This window comes from Pseudophryne corroboree, chromosome 1 (assembly GCF_028390025.1).
Source record: "Pseudophryne corroboree isolate aPseCor3 chromosome 1, aPseCor3.hap2, whole genome shotgun sequence".
Taxonomy (NCBI): domain Eukaryota; kingdom Metazoa; phylum Chordata; class Amphibia; order Anura; family Myobatrachidae; genus Pseudophryne; species Pseudophryne corroboree.
Genome location: NC_086444.1, coordinates 1,138,903,974 through 1,138,929,634, shown reverse-complemented (window position 1 = coordinate 1,138,929,634; position 25,661 = coordinate 1,138,903,974). Strand labels below are relative to the sequence as shown.

Sequence of the window (25,661 nt, the reverse complement as noted above, 5' to 3'; positions counted from 1 at the left end):
AAGCCATCCATTCCGGTGTCGACTCCCTAGAGAGTGACATCACCATTACAGGCAATTGCTCCGCCTCCTCACCAACATCGTCCTCATACATGTCGACACACACGTACCGACACACAGCACACACACAGGGAATGCTCTGATAGAGGACAGGACCCCACTAGCCCTTTGGGGAGACAGAGGGAGAGTTTGCCAGCACACACCAAAACGCTATAATTATACAGGGACAACCTTATATAAGTGTTTTCCCTTATAGCATCTTAATATATAATAATATCGCCACATAAAATGCCCCCCCTCTCTGTTTTAACCCTGTTTCTGTAGTGAAGTGCAGGGGAGAGCCTGGGAGCCTTCCTAGCAGCGGAGCTGTGTAGGAAAATGGCGCTGTGTGCTGAGGAGAATAGGCCCCGCCCCCTTTTCGGCGGGGTTTTTCTGACAACCTGGCAGGGGTTAAATACATCCATATAGCCCCAGAGGCTATATGTGATGTATTTTTAGCCAGCATAGGTACTTTCATTGCTGCCCAGGGCGCCCCCCCCAGCGCCCTGCACCCTCAGTGACCGTTGGTGTGAAGTGTGCTGAGAGCAATGGCGCACAGCTGCAGTGCTGTGCGCTACCTCATGAAGACTGAGAAGTCTTCAGCCGCCGGTTTCTGGACCTCTTCTCTCTTCGGCATCTGCAAGGGGGTCGGCGGCGCGGCTCCGGTGACCCATCCAGGCTGTACCTGTGATCGTCCCTCTGGAGCTAGTGTCCAGTAGCCTAAGAAGCCAATCCATCCTGCACGCAGGTGAGTTCACTTCTTCTCCCCTAAGTCCCTCGTTGCAGTGAGCCTGTTGCCAGCAGGACTCACTGAAAATAAAAAACCTATTTAAACTTTTACTCTAAGCAGCTCTTTAGGAGAGCCACCTAGATTGCACCCTTCTCGGCCGGGCACAAAAACCTAACTGAGGCTTGGAGGAGGGTCATAGGGGGAGGAGCCAGTGCACACCACCTGATCCTAAAGCTTTTACTTTTGTGCCCTGTCTCCTGCGGAGCCGCTATCCCCCATGGTCCTTACGGAGTCCCCAGCATCCACTTAGGACGTCAGAGAAAAACTATTAAAAGAAAGAGTTGTGGAATATCTTAAATCAAACGACTTACAGGATCCAAAACAGCATGGATTTACTGGTGGTAGATCATGTCAAACAAATCTTATTGACTTTTTTGACTCTGTGACGAAAACAATAGATCAAGGGGGAGCTGTAGATGTAGCATATCTAGACTTTAGTAAGGCATTTGACACTGTCCCACAAGGCAGACTGCTAAATAAACTTGAAAGCGTGGGGGTGGATTATAAAACAGTTAAATGGATAAGAGCATGGCTGCAGGATAGGAAACAGACAGTTGTAGTTAATGGAGTGCAATCTATGGAGGGAAATGTTACCAGTGGAGTACCCCAGGGATCTGTACTTGGTCCAGTTCTCTTTAATATCTTTGTTGGTGACATTGCAGATGGTATTGAAGGGAAGGTATGCCTTTTTGCAGATGATACAAAGATATGCAACAGGGTAGACACACCGGGAGGGGTAAAACAAATGATTGATGACCTAGGTAGGCTTGAGAAATGGTCAAGAACGTGGCAACTACAGTTTAATGCTAAAAAATGCAAAATCATGCACTTAGGTCTAAAAAACCCAAAGGCTAAATATAGTATCAAGGGTACTATAATGGAAACTACTGAGGAAAGGGATTTAGGAGTCACTATTTCAAGTGACTTGAAGGCAGGAAAGCAATGCAACAAAGCAATGAGAAAGGCAAGTCAGATGCTTGGTTGCATAGGGAGAGGAATCAGTAGTAGGAAAAAAAGTGATAATGCCACTGTATAGGTCATTGGTGCGGCCCCATCTGGAATACTGTGTCCAGTTCTGGAGACCATATCTCCAGAAGGATATAAATACATTAGAGAGTGTACAAAGAAGGGCAACTAAAATGGTGCATGGCCTACATCACAAAACGTACCCGGAAAGGCTAAAAGATCTCAACATGTATAGTTTGGAGGAGAGAAGAGAAAGGGGGACATGCTAGAAACTTTCAAATATATCAAGGGTCTTAACAAAGTTCAGGAGGGAAACATTCTTCAAAGGAAGATAAATATTAGAACTCGAGGACATACACTGAGACTGGAGAGGGGGAGGTTCAGGGGAAATTTAAGGAAAAATTACTTCACAGAAAGGGTAGTGGATAAGTGGAATAGTCTCCCATCAGAGGTGGTAGAGGCTAAGACTGTAGAGCAATTTAAACATGCTTGGGATAGGCATATGAATATCCTTACAAAGAATTAAGGTTCAAAAAGGGTTGAGATTACATAAAGCAAGGGTGGGGAACCTCAGGCCCGAGGGCCGTATAAGGCCCGAGGGCCGTATAAGGCCCTCAAAGCCACTTGATCCGGCCCGGCCAGGCTCACCTAAACGAGAGGAGATGCCGAGTGCCCACTGAGATTTTACCACCAGCAGGCGCCCAGCTCCTCAGCAGCAGCCGGAGGCATGAGCTCACTCCTGAGCTCCAGCTTCTGGCTGAGGCAGTGTACATGTGTGGCTGTGCGGTGCTATGGGAGAGACCTCATGACATCTCCCATAGTTTCGAGGAGAGGGAGGGCAGCGGTCCGGAAGCAGGAGCAGGGCTGGTGAGCATTGTGGTTTTTTTTCTTTCTTTTAATGTGTGTGTGTAAGGGCATATTTAATGGGGCATAACAACAGGGGACATATTTAATGGGGCATAACAACTGACGGGGCATATCTAATGGGCCAAAACAACTGATAGTGGGCATATCTAATGGGGCATAACAACTGACTGGGGGCAAATCTAATCGGGCATAACAAGTGACTGGGGGCATAACTACTGACTTGGGGCAGGCTACTTTTTAAGTTGATAATGTTTGTATGTCCCCCGAAGGATTTTATAAATATCCAAATGGCCCTTGGTAGAAAAAAGGTTCCCCACCCCTGACATAAAGGATAAAAAAGAGGGGCAGACTAGATGGGCCAAGTGGTTCTTATCTGCCGTCAAATTCTATGTTTCTATGTTTCTCCAAGAACTAATTTGAATCAGGAGTCAGCCAACCTGGAGTCCAATCAATGAGACGAGATTGGAGGTGTTGGTTAAAGCTTCCCTGCCCTATAAAAAAACACACACACAACAGTTTTGAGTTTGCAATTCTCAAGAAACATTGCCTGATGTGTGAACCATGCCTCGCAGAAAATAGCTCTCAGAAGACCAACGATTAAGAATTGTTGACTTGCATAAAGCTGGAATTGTTATCTATACTCATACATATTTATATGTAAATTTACTAGTCCAGTGCAGTTTTATTGTTTATATGTAATAACTTCTGCATTGTACATGTGACTGAGTGTGCCTGTAGCTGTTTTGTGGGATTCCATTCTCCAGTATCGCATATTGCTATCACTATTCTGTACCCTGAGGGGCTTGGTCCGCATCCAAAAATAATTTTCAGAAAATCCAACAACCTCAAAGATCTAATAGCACCAAGCATGCTGGCCCATGAACCGGGTAATGACTGTAATATGCCAAAGTGTACGGGCTCATACAAATGTGGACGATGTAACATTTGTAAATACCTACATCCTAACAGGAAGACCTTCACCGATATTGGCAATACAAAGGAATATTGGATCAAAGATTTTTTGAATTGTAATTCTTCATCAGTCATCTATCTGCTACAATGTAAATGTGGCAAACAGTATGTTGGTAAAACCAAAAGGATACTAAAGCTGAGGATACAAGAGCATATTCGCAACATCAAGAACAAAGTGGAAAGTCATGCGGTGTCTAAACATTTTATCACAGAACACAATTCAGATCCCGATGCACTGACCTTCAAAGCCATTGAACGCGTGAGATTAGGGGAAAGAGGAGGAGATCTGGCAAATAAGTTATCAAGCTGCGAGATGTTCTGGATCTTTTAACTACAGACTTTGTATCCTGCAGGCTTTAACGAGAGCTATGAAATTGCGCCCTTCCTGTAAAGACGTTACCCACGTGAAAGTTTAACTTGCTATAAAATTCTCTCTTTTTTCACTGTTTTCACTAATATATATAATACTGTTATAGTTCACTACTACATGTAGTGGTTATATTAATTAATAATATGTTGTAATAATCACTATATATATATATATATATATATATATATATATATATATATATATATATATATATATATTTATAGTCCAATATTACATGTAATGGTTATATTAATAAATAACATGTAACGTGTACCGAACGGTAGTACCTACAGTCAAACCACACTGGAGATGCCCAAATCTGTCCGATCTTGGAAGCTAAGCAGTGTTGGGCCTGATCAGTACCAGGGAGGGGGACCACCTGGGAATATCAGGTACTGTAAAACCGAATGTAAGTACAAATTAATTACCACATATAATTTTGAGACAGTATAAATAAAGGACTATAATACTATGACCACTTACAGTGGGGAAAAAAAGTATTTGGACAGCCACCGATTGTGCAAGTTGACCCACTTAAAAAGATGAGAGGTCTGTAATTTCCATCATAGGTACACTTCAACTGTGAGAGACAGAATCTGAAAAAAAAAACCTAGGAAATCACATTGTATGATTTTTAAACAATTTATATGTATATTCTTGCGGAAAATAAATATTTGGACAATCAAAATGTTTAACTCAATACTTTGTAATATAACCTCGGTTGGCAATTACAGAGGTCAAGCGTTTCCTGTAGTTCTTGACCAGGTTTGCACACACTGTAGCAGGTATTTTGTCCCACTCTACCATGTAGATTTTTTCTAGATATGTTATGTTTTGGGGCTGTCGCCGGGCAACACGGACTTTCAACTCCCTCCACAGATTTTCTATTGGGTTGAGGTCTGGAGACTGGCTAGGCCACTCCAGGACCTTGAAATGCTTCTTACAGAGCCACTCCTTAGTTGCCCGGGCGGTGTGTTTGGGGTCATTGTCATGCTGGAAGACAATTTTGTCCCTGGTGTCCTTAGACAGCTCTCTGGTCTTGGCCATGGTGGAGAAGTAGCAGTCTGACTGTTTGAGGGTGTGGACAGGTGTCTTTTATACAGATAACCAGTTCAAACAGGTGCCATTAATACAGGTAACGAGTGGAGGATAGAAGAGCTTCTTAAAGAAGAAGTAACAGGTCTATGAGAGCCAGAAATCTTGCCGCTTGGAAGGTGTCCAAATATTTATTTTCCACAAGAATATACAGGTAAATTGTTTAAAAATCATACAATGTGATTTCCTGGTTTTATTTTTCATTTTCTGTCTCTCACAATTGAAGTGTACTTATGATGGAAATTACAGCCCTCTCTCATCTTTTTAAGTGGGTCAACTTGCACAATCGGTAGCTGTCCAAATACTTTTTTGCCCCACTGTATATATTATATTATACCTTATTCACCAGCATATAGCACCTAGTAAATATAGTATATATAATCTGTATGCACCTCATCTTATATATATATATATATATATATATATATATATATTTTCGTTTTAGTACACTAAATATAGGCACATTGTAATAAAATAACACTGTCCACGTTTATTACTACTGCTTCTCAGCGCTCATATCACTGTTTTTATATAGTAACATCTGTAAAAAAATCTTTACATGATATAATATTGTTTCTTCTTTTTTTCTACTTTCCGAGATATTATTTAATTACGTCTGGCACTACGGGCTCTTAGAAAATGGTTACCTTATAAGAACTCACAGACTAAACAACAGCAATATGGCCGCCGCTATAGGAACTGCCTCAGAGACACAGCTGTTAAAACTGACTGAATAAGCCGGGAGCTGCGGCGGGCGCATGCGCAGTCAATCCCGGTAGTGGGGCTGTATCATCCGTCACTGGAAGTGTGGCGGAAATGACGCAATTATCTTGTTTATATCGATTTATGCTGCTATATTTATATAAACATATCGTTTCTAACCCTAATAAGTTTATATAAACTAACACTATGTTGTAAAGTGGATATATATCTGTATTTCAATGTCCGCTGCATAATTGAATCACAGGATGTGCTGTGATGTCATAATCAGCAAGCTAGTCACTATGGGTATAAATACACATTTAGTCTCAGTCTGTCCCTACCCCTTGATGAAGTCTGCGAGACTAAATGCGTTGGAACAATCCTTCTGATGACCTCTGAGTTAAGATATTGTCAAAGTCGAAAAATATCGTAATCCACAATGCCTTATACTAACCCCAATGCACATGCCCGCTGCACGTGCACCCAGTCTGCGGTGCGTGTGCATATCCGCAAATTGCGTAAGATTGCTCCGGCGATCACGCGCGTGTTATGCTCATTTACGGTAGAGTCTGTGAGCGTGTAGCGGGAGACTCGATCGTAACATATTTAACCTATATAGTGTGTTTTATAGTGATTATTTCCCCTTAACAACGACAGTAAAAATGTTTAGTTTAAATGGTTTGTGGACATGGGGATTCCTCTTTGCATGATATGAAGGGTCAGACAAAGGTTGAATGGTGGTGTCTAGTGTCTAACTAAAGAGTATTTTATTAGAAACATTCCGGTGTTGGTTAGGAAGAGATCGGTCGCTCCAGCGTATATGTCACAACTGAGGGCCTGAGCTGACGGGAGGCAGCCTCAGTTGTAGGGGCTGAGATGTACCGGAACCTGGGAGGTTGTATCAGACCCCTGGACATGTAAGTAACATGAATAATAACTGCCCGAAGGCGTGACCACGACAACTTGGATAAAAGTCAATGATGTTTATTATGACAACTCCGCAACACAGCAGCAGTAAAAGAAAACGTAAAAGTCAGCAAAGAATAAATACAGTTCCTGGGTACTACAGGATGGCAGGAGCCACAGGGCACTGGTAGTGTGAGATAGTTCTTATGATCTTCTAGATGGAAAGTCCTTACCAGGCCCGACTGTAGCAATGGAGATAACCCAGGATTGTGCCAGCTGGTGTTCCAGGAAAAGCTGGGTTGCTGAAGATAAAACAGCTGCTGTGGATACTGGCTGGAACCAGACTGTTGTTAGCACGGAGTGGATACTGGCTGGAACCAGTTAAATAATAAATGAACTTGGGAGCGATGAAATATGAACTGAAATGTAGAACTTGAGAGCGGAGAAATAATAATACCGGTGGAGAGTGGTAAAGTGTAGAAAGGACACCGGCCCTTTAAGGGAAGCTGTACTCTGCTGGAAGCTGAGCTGGAAGCAGGTAATGTTGTAGCTGGAAACAGATGAATCCACAATGGATTGGAGAGTCAGGCTACACCGCAGGTGGAATGCTGGTGCGGGTCTCTATGGTGGAAGTCTTGAGACAGGAGCTGGAACCTGGAAGACAATCACAGGAGAGAGACAAACAGGAACTAGGTTTGACAACCAAAGCACTGACGCCTTCCTTGCTCAGGCACAGTGTATTTATACCTGCAGCAAGGAAGGGATTGGCTAGGCAATTATGCAGATTATCAATACTGAGAACAGATTGGTGGAAATGATCAGCTGACAGAATCCAAGATGGCTGCGCCCATGCAGACACTTGGAGGGAAGTTTGGTTTGTAATCCATGTGGTAATGAAAACAGTAATGGCGGCGCCGGCCACCGGAGACAGGAGGCGCCAGGCTGACAGATGCACATCCAACCACGCGGACACAGCGGAGGCCGCGGCTGACGTAATCGCCACTCAGACACTCTGCATGCAGAAGTTCAGGGACGGCAGCGGAGGCCGCGGGAGACGCCATGCCAGGGGTAATATGGCGTTTACTGTGACAGCGTCCCAGAGTGACAGGAGAGGATACAGGAATGTACACATCAGGATAACAGATGGGATCCGGTCCTGGAGCGCTGAGCCAGCCTTAGGAGGCATCTGATGGGTAAGAAATGGCGTCCAGATACCCGGATCGTGACAGTATAGTTATATGTAAAAGTAGTTTATGGACATTTATAGTATTTGCAGTTCATTACACATGAGGTGGGAGTCCTGAGGATGCCTCCCACCTGAGCAGTTGGATAGAGACACATCCCCCCGTACGAACCCACCTTTGACCTTTTGTTATAATGCAGAGACAAATTCCTGTGTCCAATGAACAATGAGATTATAGGACCATTGTATTGTACAGTATACTGTGTATATAAAGACCCCCATAGCCAGACCAGCTCACTTCTCTCCAAAAGGTTTTCCCCGTGATGACTGAGAGCTGGTTTCCAGATAGCGCATGCGATTCATTCCCAAGTGTGTAAGTTTTTCTCTGTGGCCATTTCGTTACTCTGTATGTATGCAATTGTTCTTTTGTAGCTAACCTATAAGTGTTTGCCATTTATCCTCTTTCTGTTTATTTGTATTTCAATCGTTTGCTAGTGTTTGTATTTCTGCTTAGTTATGGTGTTTAGGTATTAATGTCAGGTCTGTAGTGTATGAACTGTATCTGTTTTCCCCTTTTTATGTACTAAATATCGTCAGTAAAGGTGTTGGAACCTTAGCAAGGAGTGTGTGTTTCACTAGTTAGTATAAAGGATTTTTGATCGTCTCAGTCGCTCAAACAGCTTTCATATCATAAAGGTTAATCAGCGTTACATTGTGATAATACTACAGTACTAAGGTTTTCAGTATAAGCATACCCTTACAGTGTGTTGTTACAAGGTTGTCTGTGTGTAGATCAGTGAGCGTCAGCGCCGCTCGTATCCCGCTCTCGCGGTACAGCGTCCGCTACGCTATTAGCGTAGCATTACGGTACTCGGGCCGCCTATAGCGTGCTCGATACCAAGCGTAAGCCATGAGCGAACGTGCCGCTCGTGCGTCTCGACCACGGCCTAGCGTCTGCTACGCTAAGTACGTACCATTACGGCACCTCGTGCGCCTATTGCGTATGTTGTCTTTAATAAGTATATAGCTTAGGTTCAAGATAAATAATTAGCTTTATCAATATATATACATTTTTTATTCTTATACACTTTTATATCTATATATTTGCTCATTTTTTTCATTTATCTCATCTGTGTTCTTAAAATTTTTTATGTCAGATGTGATTCATTTTTTATATAACCATTTATTATATTTTTGCTCCTGTTACAATAAATTGTATATATTTTTTGTACATTGGGTATCCTTTAATTTTTAGTCTATTCTATTATAACACCATTGGTCGCTCATACCCCCATTCCTTTTCTTTCTCTCTCTCTCTCATGTGTGTGTGTGTGTTGCACAGAATATACAATTTGGTATTTTTACTGTGTGTTTCAGTCACCTCATACCGCTTAAATCCTCTGTTGTGTCCTGTGTTTACTGTCACATAACATAGGGTTTTTTTTGCAGGTATTGTGTTTGTCTGCCTGTATTGTACTGGTACGCCCTAAGGCTACATTCCTTATAATGTCTGCCATACAGGGTGGGAAATCCGCGGACGCTTCTGCATCCTGCAGTACTGGCGCCACGGATTTACTTGAGGGGGAAGTTTTAGCTGCTGGCTTAGGCGCTGAGTGCCATACACCCAGTCAACCTGCAGCACCTGTGGCCTATCAGAACCTACCTTGGGCAGCGTTCTCAAGTATGTTGAGTACACTTGTGACACATCTTGCGCCCCCTGTGGGACTTCCAGTGACATTGCAGCCACATATTGTCCCTGTAGTTAATCCGCCCTGGGCGGATACTCTGTCTACCCAATTACAACAATTAAATCAATCCTTGGTTAGACTAAAGTCTACCCCACGCCCCTCTGGGTCCAAGGGGTCATCTAAACGGGCCATTTCTTCCTCACAATCCACTAATATTTTGGATAATTCTTCCGATGAGGATGGGGAATATACTGATCCGTCAGACACTGATACAGTTGCTTCTGATGAGGAATCTACAACCCAGGTTGTTGATCCTGATCTAGTGGAGGCTATTAAGCTAATTCTTCAAATAGGTTATGACATTGAGCCTACTACTGTGTCTAAGAAACCTGATAAGTTCAAACGTCAGAAGGTTGTTTAAGTAGTTTTACCGCATTCTGACCACTTAAATGACATACGTCAGAAATCCTGATCGTCGCCAGGAAAGAAATTTTCCCTGTCTAAAAAGATTCTAGCTCGTTATCCTATACCTGCGGAGTTGAGTAACAAGTGGGAAACTCCACCGCCGGTGGACTCTCATGACGCCCGTCTTGTGGTGTCATCTACTCTGCCTGTCACCACTGTCGCCTCACTGAAGGATCCGACGGATAAGCGTGTGGAGAGAAGCCTTAAGTCTATTTACTCTCTTACTGGTGCGGTACACAGACCCACTATGACAGCCTCCTGGGCAATTCCTCCTGGATACAGGATTGTTAGTGCCGTTACCTCTGTCTCAGAGAGGCAGGGAATACTATTCGACCCTGTTTCTAGTTCCGAAGCCAAATGGGTCCTTCCGGACTATACGCGCCCTCAAATCATTGAACAAGTTTGTGAGAGTATCCAAATTCCGTATGGAAACTCTGCGCTCTATAGTGCTGGCCATGGAACCTGAAGACTATATGGTATCCCTGGACATACAGGATACTTACCTGCACATATACCTATTGCCATGTCACATCAGCAGTTTCTGCGGTTTTCTATTGGCAACCTACATTATCAATTCCAGGCACTGCCTTTTGGACTATCCACGGCCCCAATAATCTTCACCAAGGTCTGCCGTATCTGGACGACTTGCTGATCCTGGCGAACTCCCAAGAGGTTCTCCTCACTCATCTGGAACTGACGGTCCAATTCCTACAAGCCCACGGGTGGCTCATCAGCTCAAAAAGTCCTCGCTGGTCCCTGTTCGGAGCATGGTGCACATGGGCGCACTACTGGACACACACAGCCAATGATTGTTTTTGTCTCCAGAGAAAGTCCTGAAACTTCAGGACAGGATCAGATATTTCCTCTCTCGCCCAAGAGTGTCGATACACTCGGCGATGCAAGTACTAGGCCTCATGGTGTCGGCTATCGACATGGTAGAGTACACTCAATTTAATTCCTGCCCTCTGCACAGGAAAATCCTTTCAAAGTGGGATGGCCTGTCTCATTGGATCAGGTCTCAAATAATCTCCTTTACTCCTGTGGTTCGTCGGTCTCTGAGCTGGTGGCTACAGGACCAACAGTTGAGCAGGGTCCATCCCTTCTTTATCTCCAACTGGGTGCTCCTAACAAGGGATGCCAGTCTGCAGGGTTAGGGCATGGTGTTGGAGCAACACTCTCTCCAGGGTCAGTAGACCAGGGAGGAGTCTCTCCTCCCGATAAACATTCTGGAATTGCGGGCAGTGTACAGTGCGTTGACACTGGCCCTGCCTCTGGTACAGAACAGGTTTGTTCAAGTACAGTCAGACAACACCACCACGGTGGCTTACATAAATCATCAAGGCGGCACTCGAAGCCGCATGGCAATGCTGGAAGTATCAAAAATCCTCCGTTGGGTGAAACGCCATCTGCCAGCAATATCGACAGTCTTCATCCCCGGAGTCCTCAACTGGGAAGCGGATTTCCTCAGTCGTCAGGATGTTCACGCCGGAGAGTGGAGTCTTCATCCAGAAATCTTTCAACTCCTAGTGGACAAGTGGGGCCTACCAGATGTAGACCTGATGGTGTCTCGGCACAATTACAAGGTTCCAGTCTTCGGATCAAGGACAAGGGATCCTCAAGTAGCGTTCGTGGATGCACTGGTAATTCCATGGAACTTTCGGCTGCCCTACGTGTTCCCTCCAGTGTCACTCCTGCCCAGGGTACTACGGAAGTTCAAGCATGAAAGAGGAATACTACTTCTAGTCGCTCCAGTGTGGCCCAGGCGTCATTGGTTCTCAGACCTGCAGGGTCAATCGATAGAGCGTCCTCTTCTACTTCCTCAATGCCCAGATCTCCTCGTTCAGGGCTCTTGTGTCTATCTGGACCTGGCCAGACTGGCTTTGACGGCGTGGCTCTTGAAGCTTCACTCCTGAGGGCCAAGAGATTCTCTGAGGCGGTTATTCAAACTATGTTGGAGGCCCGCAAACCGGCTTCTGCACAAATTTATTACAGGATCTGGAACTCTTACTTCACATGGTGTGCTGCTAAGAATCATGATGCCTATACGTTCAGAACTTCTAGGCTTTTGGCTTTTCTGCAACAAGACCTAGATTTAGGCCTTCGTCTGGCCTCCCTCAAGGTTCATATATCTGCCTTGTCTGTGTAGTTTCAGAGGAAAATTGCGTCTATTCCTGACGTTCATACTTTCACTCAGGGTGTTTTATGGATTTAGCCTCCCTATGTCCCTCCTGTGGCTCCATGGGATCTGTCTGTTGTCTTAAATGGCCTACAAGAGTCTTGAGTGTGTGGACCTTAAATGTCTTACACTTAAGGTCGTGTTTTTACTGTCTATTGCCTCTGCTAGGAGGGTGTCGGACTTAGGCGCTTTGTCCTGTCGTCCACCCTTTCTGATTTTTCACCAGGATCGGACAGTTCTCCGAACTCACCCTGGTTATCTACCTAAGGTGGTATCATCTTTTCATCTGAACCAAGAGATTGTGGTTCCCGCCTTTATCTCTTCTGGTTTATCCTCCAAAGAGCGGTCTTTGGATGTGGTACGGGCTCTTCGTATTTACGTAGAAAGGACTGCCTCCCTCAGGAGGTCAGGTACCCTTTTTGTACTTTTTGGTTTTCACAAATGTGGCTGGCCTGCTAATAAGCAAACCTTGGCCAGATGGATTAGAATGGTGATTGCACAAGCCTATGCACAGGCTGATGTTCCAGTTCCTGCTGCTATTAAAGCCCATTCTACTCTGTCTGTTGGACCTTCTTGGGCGTCTACATGGTCCTCAGTGAACATGTTCATCAGGTTCTATGCCTTTGATACTTCCACCTCCCAGGATACTTCCTTTGGACGCCAGGTTCTTGTGCCCGCTACGGTGCGTCCCCTCCCTTGAGGAACTGCTTTAAGACATCCCCAATGTATTCCCTGTGCAATACAATGTACCCTGCTGCAGAAAATGAGTTTATGGTAGACTTAAATCTCTTTCTGTGAGGTACACTGGATTCCACAGGGCGCCCACCCTCACGCACTTAGCTTCTTTGGGTTTGTATGGCATTAGCTGCTAGTGCCTTCTCCTGTCGTGAGAATGTGAATAACATCTGCCGTCTCTTTTACCTGCTACTGCATTGGACTGGTTAACGAAACTGAGCTCCAGTGCCTGGATGCGGGGTTATAGAGGAGGCGGTGCAATGCATCCTGGGAACAGTCAAAGCTTTAGCCTGTTTTTGCCTCAGATCAAGATCCAACTGTACACCCGGATGTATTCCCTGTGGAATCCAGTGTACCTCGCAGAAAGATTTAGCATAGTAAGTCTACCATAAATCACCTTTTTACATAAATTGGCGCTAAATATTAAAGGAAATACGTTTCAGTGAGGATGGCTCAGAGGCGGACACAGATGCAGCTACATTTTCACACGTAGCGAATCTTCCAAAATATTGTAATGACGCTGCCACAGGGATTTGTACAGAGACGCCCATTGATGGTGTCTCTGGCCCAACACTTGTATAAAAAGCTGCACCAATGGATCTCAGAGCAACCATAAGGTATCCATCCTGTCAAAAGTAAACTGCCAGAGTCTTTACAACTGTGTTTGCATTCCTTGGTTTAGATGCGTCCCTCAAATGGTCGAGTCACACCTGCGTTTTTGTATCCACCACTGTTATTTCCCACACATGGGCCCTCATTCCGAGTTGATCGGTCGCAAGGCGAATTTAGCAGAGTTACACACGCTAAGCCGCCGCCTACTGGGAGTGTATCTTAGCATCTTAAAATTGCGACCGATGTATTCGCAATATTGCGATCACAAACTACTTAGCAGTTTTAGAGTAGCTCCACACTTACTCTGCCTGTGCGATCAGTTCAGTGCTTGTCGTTCCTGGTTTGACGTCACAAACACACCCAGCGTTCGCCCAACCACTCCCCCGTTTCTCCGGCCACTCCTGCGTTTTTTCCGGAAACGGTAGCGTTTTCAGCCACACGCCCATAAAACGCCATGTTTCCGCCCAGTAACACCCATTTCCTGTCAATCACATTACGATCGCCGGAGCGATGAAAAAGCCGTGAGTAAAAATACTTTCTTCATAGCAAAGATACTTGGCGCAGTCGCAGTGCGAATATTGCGCATGCGCACTAAGCGGAATTTCACTGCGATGCGATGAAAAATACCGAGCGAACGACTCGGAATGAGGGCCATGGTCTCTACCTGTTACTATGCAAATACATCCTTAAGTATGCAATCAATTAAACAGATGTCCATCTAAGACGAGATTCTGTAAAACATAAAAATATGATGTCTGCAGGAGGCACAGATAAAGGTGACCTAACCGATAAACAATCTAGAAAATATGGTAAGAAAATCAAAGGGGGATATTCTATTCCACCTGATGAAGCTTCGGGTGAAATTTCCCGATGTTTCATCAATGTTTTTTCAACAGGAAAAAACATCCTGTGTGTTTTCGGTAGAAACAGCCCCGTTTTCGGGTGAAAACTGGGCTGTTTTCTGGGATTTTGCTTTGCCGTAAAGCTGCGGCTTATCGGGGATAATATAATAGCCCCCCCCCACAGGCGATACTTTTACACCCGCAGTCGGTGTGTGTAATTAAATATCCCCCTTGGTAGCCCCTATACCTGAAATCGCAGCCTCCATTCATTTATTATACTTTTTTTTTTTTTTTTTTTACATAACACTGGAGTAATAAATAAATATATACTTAGTGGTCTCTTAATTAGCTACTCCTGTTCAAACAAATCTCTTATTGGCTACTTTGGTCACAATAACTCAAAGCAAAAAAGGATGTAGACATGGGGCATGATTCTGATTTGGAAGTAAAGAAGAAGAAAAAAGAAAAAGCAACTGGGCACCTGGACAAAACCATGTTGCAGGTGGGGCAGATGTAACATATGCAGAGAGATTAGATTTGGGTGATGTTTCCAAACTGAAATTTAAACAGTGTAAACATAAAGCTGTCTAACATTTGTAGGCTAAAGTAAAAAAAAGCAGCCAGTATATACCCTGCACAGAAATAATATAAATGTATTTGCTCCCATTGCATGGCAACATGTGGGGTAATTCAGAGTTGATCACAGCAGCAAATTTGTTAGCAGTTGGGCAAAACCATGTGCACTGCAGGGATGGGGGGCAGATATAACATGTGCAGAGAGCGTTAGATTTGGGTGATGTATGTTCAAACGGAAATCTAAATTGCAGTGTAGAAATAAAGCAGCCAGTATTTACCCTCCTCAGAATCAATCTAACCCACCCAAATCTAACTCTCTCTGCAAATGTTATATCTGCCACACCTGCAGTGCACATGGGCCCTCAATCCGAGTTGTTCACTCGTTATTTTTCTTCGCATCGGTGCGATTAGTCGCAAACTGCGCATGCGCAACGTTCGCAGTGCGCCTGCGCCAAGTAAATTTGCTAAAAAGTTTGGTATTTTACTCACGGCTTAACGAATAAATTTCTTCGTTCTGGTGATCGGAGTGTGATTGACAGGAAGTGGGTGTTTCTGGGCGGAAACTGGCCGTTTTATGGGTGTGTGCGAAAGCAGCCGTTTCTGGGAAAAACGCGGGAGTGTCTGAAGAAACGGGGGAGTGTCTGGGCGAACACTGGGTGTGTTTGTGACGTCAAACCAGGAACGACAAGCACTGAACTGATCGCAGTGTAGGAGTAAGTCTCGAGCTACTCAGAAACTGCTAAGAAATTTCTATTCGCAATTCTGCTAATCTTTCGTTCGCAATTCTGCAAAGCTAAGATTCACTCCCAGTAGGCGGCGGCTTAGCGTGTGCAATGCTGCTAAAAGCAGCTAGCGAGCGAACAACTCGGAATGAGGGCCATGGTTTTGCCCAGCTGCTAACAAATTTGCTGCTGCGATCAACTCTGAATTACCCCCATGGTTTGTTGCAGACACAAAGTTACTTATTTTTTTGCTTTACTTCCATATCTGAATCAGGCCTATGAGCAAGAGGTTGTTGTCCAGAACAAACAACTGTATGGAAAAAAAAATGTAATCTGAGTGATTGAGATTGTCTAATGATGTTGATGCCAGCAAAGTAGTTTAAGTATCTCAAAAATTCCCACTCGTGAGTGTCCAAGACGCCCATAGAGTGGGAATAGAACCTGTGACAAGCGTAGCGAGCCACGGAGCCCGCAGCGTGGTGAGCGCAGCGTGCCCACAAGGGGGGACTCTGCGTCTGTCTCGCTGCCGACCGTCTGTATTACATACTGATCCCATCTGGGGAATGCTTTTGCTTTTACATATTAGGTTTCTTAATCCCAATTGTGCATTAAATGACACAGCCTATCTGACTATTGTTGCTATGTAAATTCCTTTAAGGTCACAGTCCACCCCTCTCCTAATGACTACTTCCTGCAAGATAACATATCCTGTCACAAAGCACATGTCTCCTCAAACTGGTGACAATGAGCTCCACAGCCAACAGATCCCAATCCTATGGAGCAGCTTTGGAATGGGAGATTCACTGCCTGTATGTGCAGCCGCCATATCTGCAGCAACTGCTTGAAGCGGTCAAGCCACCATGAGCCAGAATGTCTAAGAAATCTTTCCAGAACCTTGTTCAATCCACGCCATGGAGAATTCTAACAGTTCAATATAGTGGTTGCTGCTCTTGTCTTACCATTTCATTTCACATTAAATGACATCTAATACACATTGCATCCTGCAATCCATTTACTGTATACATAGCCCTACATCTTCATCATTGATGCACTAAGGTTCCTTGGCCCACCACTGCATCTATGGTCCTCAATGTTGCCTGTTTCTTTGTGCTTCAATGCTGAGAAATACAGACAGTTACTTATCCATCATGAGATAGCATAAGGGAGGCGTCTGATTGGCTCCAAATTTATTCAGCAGGACAACGACCCCAAACGAGTATACTACAGAAATACAGACGCTAGGCATACCGGCGCCGGGATCCTGACCGTTGGAATACCGGCAGCGCGACGAGAGCAAAAGAGACCCTTGAGGGCACGGTAGCGCTATTTATTCTTCCTTCAGGGGTGTTATGAACACTCCAAGAGGGAGAATAGTTGTCGGTATGCTGGCTGTCGTGATCCTGGCACCGGTAAGCTGAGTGCCGGGATCCCGACAGACGGTATATCGAGTGCCACCCCCAAACATACAGTCAATGTCATTAAGAACTATATTCAGTGTAAACAAGAACAAGGAGTCCTGGTAGTGATGATATGGTCCCCACAGAGCCCTGGTCTAAACATCGTTGAGTCTGTTTGGGATTACATGAAGAGGCAGAAAGATTTGAGCAAGCCTACATCCACAGAACATCTGTGGTTCTCGAAGATGAATTACAGAATATTTTCCTCACAATGGCGCAAACCACATAATTAAATGAAAAAGTTCTTACTCAAAAAAAAAAGTTGAGACCATGAAAAATCCAAATCTTGTTTAATTGAAGTAATTCTTATCCACACACCATATGTATTTCTATAGACAAATTCCGGTGGATATCCAATCTCAAAAATAAAAGAAATGGGATCTAATGCAATATTGTCTGAACAAATGACAGAAGTTTTACTACATTAAACTCGCAATAAAATCATCATAACAAGCATGTCACCACACAATGACTGTGGGTATGGGATCGCCTATGCTCAGCCTCCACCATATTACTGTAATACCCTGAAGCTATTGCACCATGGAGATCCCCTTGTGATTTTTTTTTTTTTGTTTACATTGTGGAACTACAAGTCCCAGAGTAGATCGTGGGCTGAACTTTATGTGACCCTGTCAGATTGGGACAGGGATTTTGCCGCCAATTCTCTGGTCCTGTCACTTCTTACCCAGCAACATAAAAAGTCTGGGAAACATGTCCCCAGCTGATTGGGTCCCCTGGGTTGTAGGGCAGAGTGACCAGGGGGTGGTCTGTTGCTGGGGCCCCGGGAGCCAGTCATCATAGAGGAGAGGGGAGGTGGAGGAGCACCAGGACCCTTAAAAGAAGCCTCACAGCACAGGAGAGAGAGACCTGGAGGAATGGGAATATGTACCTGGGGAAGTGGAGCCATGTAGTATCCAGAGCCTGAAGACTGGAGTATGCAGCGCTGGGAGGATCGCTGCCAGAGGAGACCTGGAGGAATGGGAATATGTACCTGGGGAAGTGGAGCCATGTAGTGTCCAGAGCCTGAAGACTGGAGTATGCAGCGCTGGGAGGATCGCTGCCAGAGGAGCCCTGGAGGAATGGGAAGATTACCTGGGGAAGGTGTCGCCATGTAGCCCCAGGAGCCGCCTGCCAGTGTGTGAGGACCGTCTGCGCAGAGAAGAAGCCGAGGGGAGAACCAGCGACCGGAGCACCAGTGTCAGAAGAATGCCGGAGACCCTGCCTGAGGAGAAGAGCTGGCCGCGTCAGTGCCAGCGGGGATGGAGTGCGGAGAAGAGCCGCCGCTGCTGAGAGACTGGAGCGCTGGGCCGGAGGAACCGCAGCCCGTCCAGCAGAGCAGTGATGACATCCGTCCCCTGGATTCCAAGGAGCGGCAGATGAGAAGCGCGCAGGCACCGCAAAGGACGACCCCGGGAAGAAGACCCCAGCGAGGACCCCTGGCGGCTGGAGTACGGCGAGGACCCGAGAAGACCCCAGCGTAGAGATGACGGCGCGGACCGGAGTCTGCTGCACAAGAGGAGTGAAGACCCGGAGACGGCGCGGCGGCAGCTGAAGAGGAGTAGACCGGACCGGAGACTGAGGAGGGAGACTCCAGACAGCCACGCTGAAGATGCGGAGGATCGGAGGTGGCAGAAGCGCCGCAGCGATGGGTGAGAACTTGCAAACAACCCTTCCGCTGCCAGAAACTCTGCCCCTGTTGTGCCCTCCGCTGCAAAAACTCTGCTAATAGGGGACATAGTATTTGAAAAAAGGTGTAGACACCCCTAAGATCCCCTGTGTCCGGTATTTAACCCCTTCCGCTGCATGAACTCTGCATTTGGGGAACATATTTACTAAGTGGGTAGGTTGCCCTTCATGAGTGCCCCGGTGAGACAATTAATAATAAAAGGGGTGGGCTCCCCTCATCACAGTACCCCCGCAAGTTTAGATAATTAGGAGTTGCGCTCCCCTCATTTGCATGTGCCCGGCTTAACCCCTTCTGCTGCAAAGACTCTGTAATCTGGGGGCAATATATTGTATTCCAGGGGAAGAGGCTCCCCACTAGTGCTGTGCCCCGCATATTTGTTTTGGAATGTTGTAAAAGGGGGTAGACTGCCCTTATATATTTGTGAATGCATTTATCTGCTATTAAGGAATGCTGGTACTGATAGTTCTTTTTTATGCAAGCTCCGCCCAGCGGTGTGAAAGCTAATGTTAATGCATTTGTCTGCTATTAAGGAATGCTGGTACTGATAGTTCTTTTTATGCAAGCTCCGCCCAGCAGTGTGAAAGCTAATGTTAATGCATTTGTCTGCTACTAAGGAATGCTGGGACTGATAGTTCTTTTTATGCAAGCTCCGCCCAGCAGTGTGAAAGCTAATGTTGATGCAAGTTCTTTTTATGCAAGCTCCGCCCAGCAGTGTGAAAGCTAATGTTAATGCATTTATCTGCTATTAAGGAATGCTGGTACTGATAGTTCTTTTTTATGCAAGCTCCGCCCAGCAGTGTGAAAGCTAATGTTAATGCATTTGTCCGCTATTAAGGAATGCTGGTACTGATAGTTCTTTTTTTATGCAAGCTCCGCCCAGCAGTGTGAAAGCTAATGTTAATGCATTTGTCTGCTACTAAGGAATGCTGGGACTGATAGTTCTTTTTATGCAAGCTCCGCCCAGCAGTGTGAAAGCTAATGTTAATGCATTTGTCCGCTATTAAGGAATGCTGGTACTGATAGTTCTTTTTATGCAAGCTCCGCCCAGCAGTGTGAAAGCTAATGTTAATGCATTTATCTGCTATTAAGGAATGCTGGTCCTGATAGTTCTTTTTTATGCAAGCTCCGCCCAGCAGTGTGAAAGCTAATGTTAATGCATTTGTCCGCTATTAAGGAATGCTGGTACTGATAGTTCTTTTTATGCAAGCTCCGCCCAGCAGTGTGAAAGCTAATGTTAATGAATTGCTGACGCTGGTTACCTGAGACTATTATTTAGAAGCCGTAACCAGCCTGCTTCAATCACAAGTTCCTGTTTACCCGCCACCTGCATTGCCAACGCTGGTTACCTGAGACTGTTATTTAGAAGCCATAACCAGCCTGCTCTAATTGTGCACAAAGTACCTGCTTACCTGCTACTTGTAGTGCTAACGCTGGTTACCTGAGACTGTTATTTAGAAGCCATAACCAGCCTGCTTTATTTGTGCACAAGTTCCTGCTTACCTGCTACCTGCATTGCTGACGCTGGTTACCTGAGACTGTTATTTGGAAGCCATAACCAGCCTGCTTTATTTGTGCACAAGTTCCTGCTTACCTGCTACCTGCATTGCTGACGCTGGTTACCTGAGACTGTTATTTAGAAGCCATAACCAGCCTGCTTTATTTGTGCACAAAGTACCTGCTTACCTGCTACTTGTAGTGCTAACGCTGGTTACCTGAGACTGTTATTTAGAAGCCATAACCAGCCTGCTTTATTTGTGCACAAGTTCCTGCTTACCTGCTACCTGCATTGCTGACGCTGGTTACCTGAGACTGTTATTCAGAAGCCATAACCAGCCTGCTTTATTTGTGCACAAGTTCCTGCTTACCTGCTACCTGTATTGCCGACGCTGGTTACCTGAGACTGTTATTTAGAAGCCATAACCAGCCTGCTTATTTGTGCACAAGTTCCTGCTTACCTGCTACCTGCATTGCTGACGCTGGTTACCTGAGACTGTTATTTAGAAGCCATAACCAGCCTGCTTTATTTGTGCACAAGTACCTGCTACCTGTATTGCCGACGCTGGTTACCTGAGACTGTTATTTAGAAGCCATAACCAGCCTGCTTTATTTGTGCACAAGTTCCTGCTTACCTGCTACCTGTATTACCGACGCTGGTTACTTGAGACTGTCGATTAGTAGCCATAACCAGCCTGCTTTAATTGTGCACCAGTTTCTACTTACCTGTTACCTGTATTGCCGACGCTGGTTACCTGAGACTGTTATCTAGAAGCCATAACCAGTTTGCTTTATTGGTGCACAAGTTCCTACTTACCTGCTACCTGTATTGCCGACGCTGGTTACCTGAGACTGTTATTTAGTAGCCATAACCAGCCTGCTTTATTTGTGCACCAGATTCTACTTCCCTGCTACCTGTATTGCCGACGCTGGTTACCTGAGACCGTTATCCAGAAGCCATCACCAGTTTGCTTTATTTGTGCACAAGTTCCTGCTTACCTGCTACTTGTATTGCTAACGCTGGTTACCTGAGACTGTCGTTTAATAGCCATAACCAGCCTGCTTTAATCGTGCACAAGTTCCTGCTTACCTGCTACCTGTATTGCTGACGCTGGTTACCTGAGACTATTATTTAGAAGCCATAACCAGCCTGCTTCAATTGTGCACCAGTTACTTGCTTACCTGCTACCTGTATTGCTAACGCTGGTTACTTGAGACTGTTATTTAGAAGCCATAACCAGCCTGCTTCAATTGTGCGCCAGTTTCCTGTTTACCTGCCACTTGTAAATTTTGTTAGGATAATAAAATGGAGTTGGATACTATATTATGTTTGTGTTGTCATTGTGTCTGAGAGGTAAAGCAGGTCTGCCGCTTTGATCACCCGAACCTGATTCACACTAGCACCCCACAATTTAGTTCAAGTTTTCGGCACCGTAAATGTCCTGTGTTTGTTTGTGGGTGGACATTACATAAATTTTTGGCGTCACGAACAGGATCAGAGAATCGCAGGCGGGCCTGTGCTCCAGACACAATGACTTGTTTGCCAACAGAGCTGTACCCAGTTCAAGGCTTATGTTAACCGATGTATAGTGTTAAGGTGTATACGTGAGGACACGTATAATTTTAGGGGGGAAGAATGTAATACCCTGAAGCTATTGCACCATGGAGATCCCCTTGTGATTTTTTTTTTTGTTTACATTGTGGAACTACAAGTCCCAGAGTAGATCGTGGGCTGAACTTTATGTGACCCTGTCAGATTGGGACAGGGATTTTGCCGCCAATTCTCTGGTCCTGTCACTTCTTACCCAGCAACATAAAAAGTCTGGGAAACATGTCCCCAGCTGATTGGGTCCCCTGGGTTGTAGGGCAGAGTGACCAGGGGGTGGTCTGTTGCTGGGGCCCCGGGAGCCAGTCATCATAGAGGAGAGGGGAGGTGGAGGAGCACCAGGACCCTTAAAAGAAGCCTCACAGCACAGGAGAGAGAGACCTGGAGGAATGGGAATATGTACCTGGGGAAGTGGAGCCATGTAGTGTCCAGAACCTGAAGACTGGAGTATGCAGCGCTGGGAGGATCGCTGCCAGAGGAGACCTGGAGGAATGGGAATATGTACCTGGGGAAGTGGAGCCATGTAGTGTCCAGAGCCTGAAGACTGGAGTATGCAGCGCTGGGAGGATCGCTGCCAGAGGAGCCCTGGAGGAATGGGAAGATTACCTGGGGAAGGTGTCGCCATGTAGCCCCAGGAGCCGCCTGCCAGTGTGTGAGGACCGTCTGCGCAGAGAAGAAGCCGAGGGGAGAACCAGCGACCGGAGCACCAGTGCCAGAAGAATGCCGGAGACCCTGCCTGAGGAGAAGAGCTGGCCGCGTCAGTGCCAGCGGGGATGGAGTGCGGAGAAGAGCCGCCGCTGCTGAGAGACTGGAGCGCTGGGCCGGAGGAACCGCAGCCCGTCCAGCAGAGCAGTGATGACATCCGTCCCCTGGATTCCAAGGAGCGGCAGATGAGAAGCGCGCAGGCACCGCGAAGGACGACCCCGGGAAGAAGACCCCAGCGAGGACCCCTGGCGGCTGGAGTACGGCGAGGACCCGAGAAGACCCCAGCGTAGAGATGACGGCGCGGACCGGAGTCTGCTGCACAAGAGGAGTGAAGACCCGGAGACGGCGCGGCGGCAGCTGAAGAGGAGTAGACCGGACCGGAGACTGAGGAGGGAGACTCCAGACAGCCACGCTGAAGATGCGGAGGATCGGAGGTGGCAGAAGCGCCGCAGCGATGGGTGAGAACTTGCAAACAACCCTTCCGCTGCCAGAAACTCTGCCCCTGTTGTGCCCTCCGCTGCAAAAACTCTGCTAATAGGGGACATAGTATTTGAAAAAAGGTGTAGACACCCCTAAGATCCCCTGTGTCCGGTATTTAACCCCTTCCGCTGCATGAACTCTGCATTTGGGGAACATATTTACTAAGTGGGTAGGTTGCCCTTCATGAGTGCCCCGGTGAGACAATTAATAATAAAAGGGGTGGGCTCCCCTCATCACAGTACCCCCGCAAGTTTAGATAATTAGGAGTTGCGCTCCCCTCATTTGCATGTGCCCGGCTTAACCCCTTCTGCTGCAAAGACACTGTAATCTGGGGGCAATATATTGTATTCCAGGGGAAGAGGCTCCCCACTAGTGCTGTGCCCCGCATATTTGTTTTGGAATGTTGTAAAAGGGGGTAGACTGCCCTTATATATTTGTGAATGCATTTATCTGCTATTAAGGAATGCTGGTACTGATAGTTCTTTTTTATGCAAGCTCCGCCCAGCGGTGTGAAAGCTAATGTTAATGCATTTGTCTGCTATTAAGGAATGCTGGTACTGATAGTTCTTTTTTTTATGCAAGCTCCGCCCAGCAGTGTGAAAGCTAATGTTAATGCATTTGTCTGCTACTAAGGAATGCTGGGACTGATAGTTCTTTTTATGCAAGCTCCGCCCAGCAGTGTGAAAGCTAATGTTGATGCAAGTTCTTTTTATGCAAGCTCCGCCCAGCAGTGTGAAAGCTAATGTTAATGCATTTATCTGCTATTAAGGAATGCTGGTACTGATAGTTCTTTTTTATGCAAGCTCCGCCCAGCAGTGTGAAAGCTAATGTTAATGCATTTGTCTGCTACTAAGGAATGCTGGGACTGATAGTTCTTTTTATGCAAGCTCCGCCCAGCAGTGTGAAAGCTAATGTTAATGCATTTGTCCGCTATTAAGGAATGCTGGTACTGATAGTTCTTTTTATGCAAGCTCCGCCCAGCAGTGTGAAAGCTAATGTTAATGCATTTATCTGCTATTAAGGAATGCTGGTCCTGATGGTTCTTTTTTATGCAAGCTCCGCCCAGCAGTGTGAAAGCTAATGTTAATGCATTTGTCCGCTATTAAGGAATGCTGGTACTGATAGTTCTTTTTATGCAAGCTCCGCCCAGCAGTGTGAAAGCTAATGTTAATGAATTGCTGACGCTGGTTACCTGAGACTATTATTTAGAAGCCGTAACCAGCCTGCTTCAATCACAAGTTCCTGTTTACCCGCCACCTGCATTGCCAACGCTGGTTACCTGAGACTGTTATTTAGAAGCCATAACCAGCCTGCTCTAATTGTGCACAAAGTACCTGCTTACCTGCTACTTGTAGTGCTAACGCTGGTTACCTGAGACTGTTATTTAGAAGCCATAACCAGCCTGCTTTATTTGTGCACAAGTTCCTGCTTACCTGCTACCTGCATTGCTGACGCTGGTTACCTGAGACTGTTATTTGGAAGCCATAACCAGCCTGCTTTATTTGTGCACAAAGTACCTGCTTACCTGCTACTTGCATTGCTGACGCTGGTTACCTGAGACTGTTATTCAGAAGCCATAACCAGCCTGCTTTATTTGTGCACAAGTTCCTGCTTACCTGCTACCTGTATTGCCGACGCTGGTTACCTGAGACTGTTATTTAGAAGCCATAACCAGCCTGCTTATTTGTGCACAAGTTCCTGCTTACCTGCTACCTGCATTGCTGACGCTGGTTACCTGAGACTGTTATTTAGAAGCCATAACCAGCCTGCTTTATTTGTGCACAAGTACCTGCTACCTGTATTGCCGACGCTGGTTACCTGAGACTGTTATTTAGAAGCCATAACCAGCCTGCTTTATTTGTGCACAAGTTCCTGCTTACCTGCTACCTGTATTACCGACGCTGGTTACTTGAGACTGTCGATTAGTAGCCATAACCAGCCTGCTTTAATTGTGCACCAGTTTCTACTTACCTGTTACCTGTATTGCTGACGCTGGTTACCTGAGACTGTGATTCAGAAGCCATAACCAGTTTGCTTTATTTGTGCACAAGTTCCTACTTCCCTGCTACCTGTATTGCCGACGCTGGTTACCTGAGACTGTTATCTAGAAGCCATAACCAGTTTGCTTTATTGGTGCACAAGTTCCTACTTACCTGCTACCTGTATTGCCGACGCTGGTTACCTGAGACTGTTATTTAGTAGCCATAACCAGCCTGCTTTATTTGTGCACCAGATTCTACTTCCCTGCTACCTGTATTGCCGACGCTGGTTACCTGAGACCGTTATCCAGAAGCCATCACCAGTTTGCTTTATTTGTGCACAAGTTCCTGCTTACCTGCTACTTGTATTGCTAACGCTGGTTACCTGAGACTGTCGTTTAATAGCCATAACCAGCCTGCTTTAATCGTGCACAAGTTCCTGCTTACCTGCTACCTGTATTGCTGACGCTGGTTACCTGAGACTATTATTTAGAAGCCATAACCAGCCTGCTTCAATTGTGCACCAGTTACTTGCTTACCTGCTACCTGT

The 25,661-nt window shown here is 45.8% G+C and overlaps 1 protein-coding gene and 1 pseudogene across 1 annotated transcript in view; one reads left to right on the top strand and one right to left on the bottom strand.

Annotated features, from left to right (window-relative positions):
- The window catches only part of TRMT44 (tRNA methyltransferase 44 homolog), a 325,304-nt gene that overhangs the window by 286,693 nt on the left and 12,950 nt on the right, over positions 1–25,661 (bottom strand). The window lies entirely within an intron of this gene.
- Positions 4,287–4,405, top strand: LOC134938748 (5S ribosomal RNA; annotated as a pseudogene).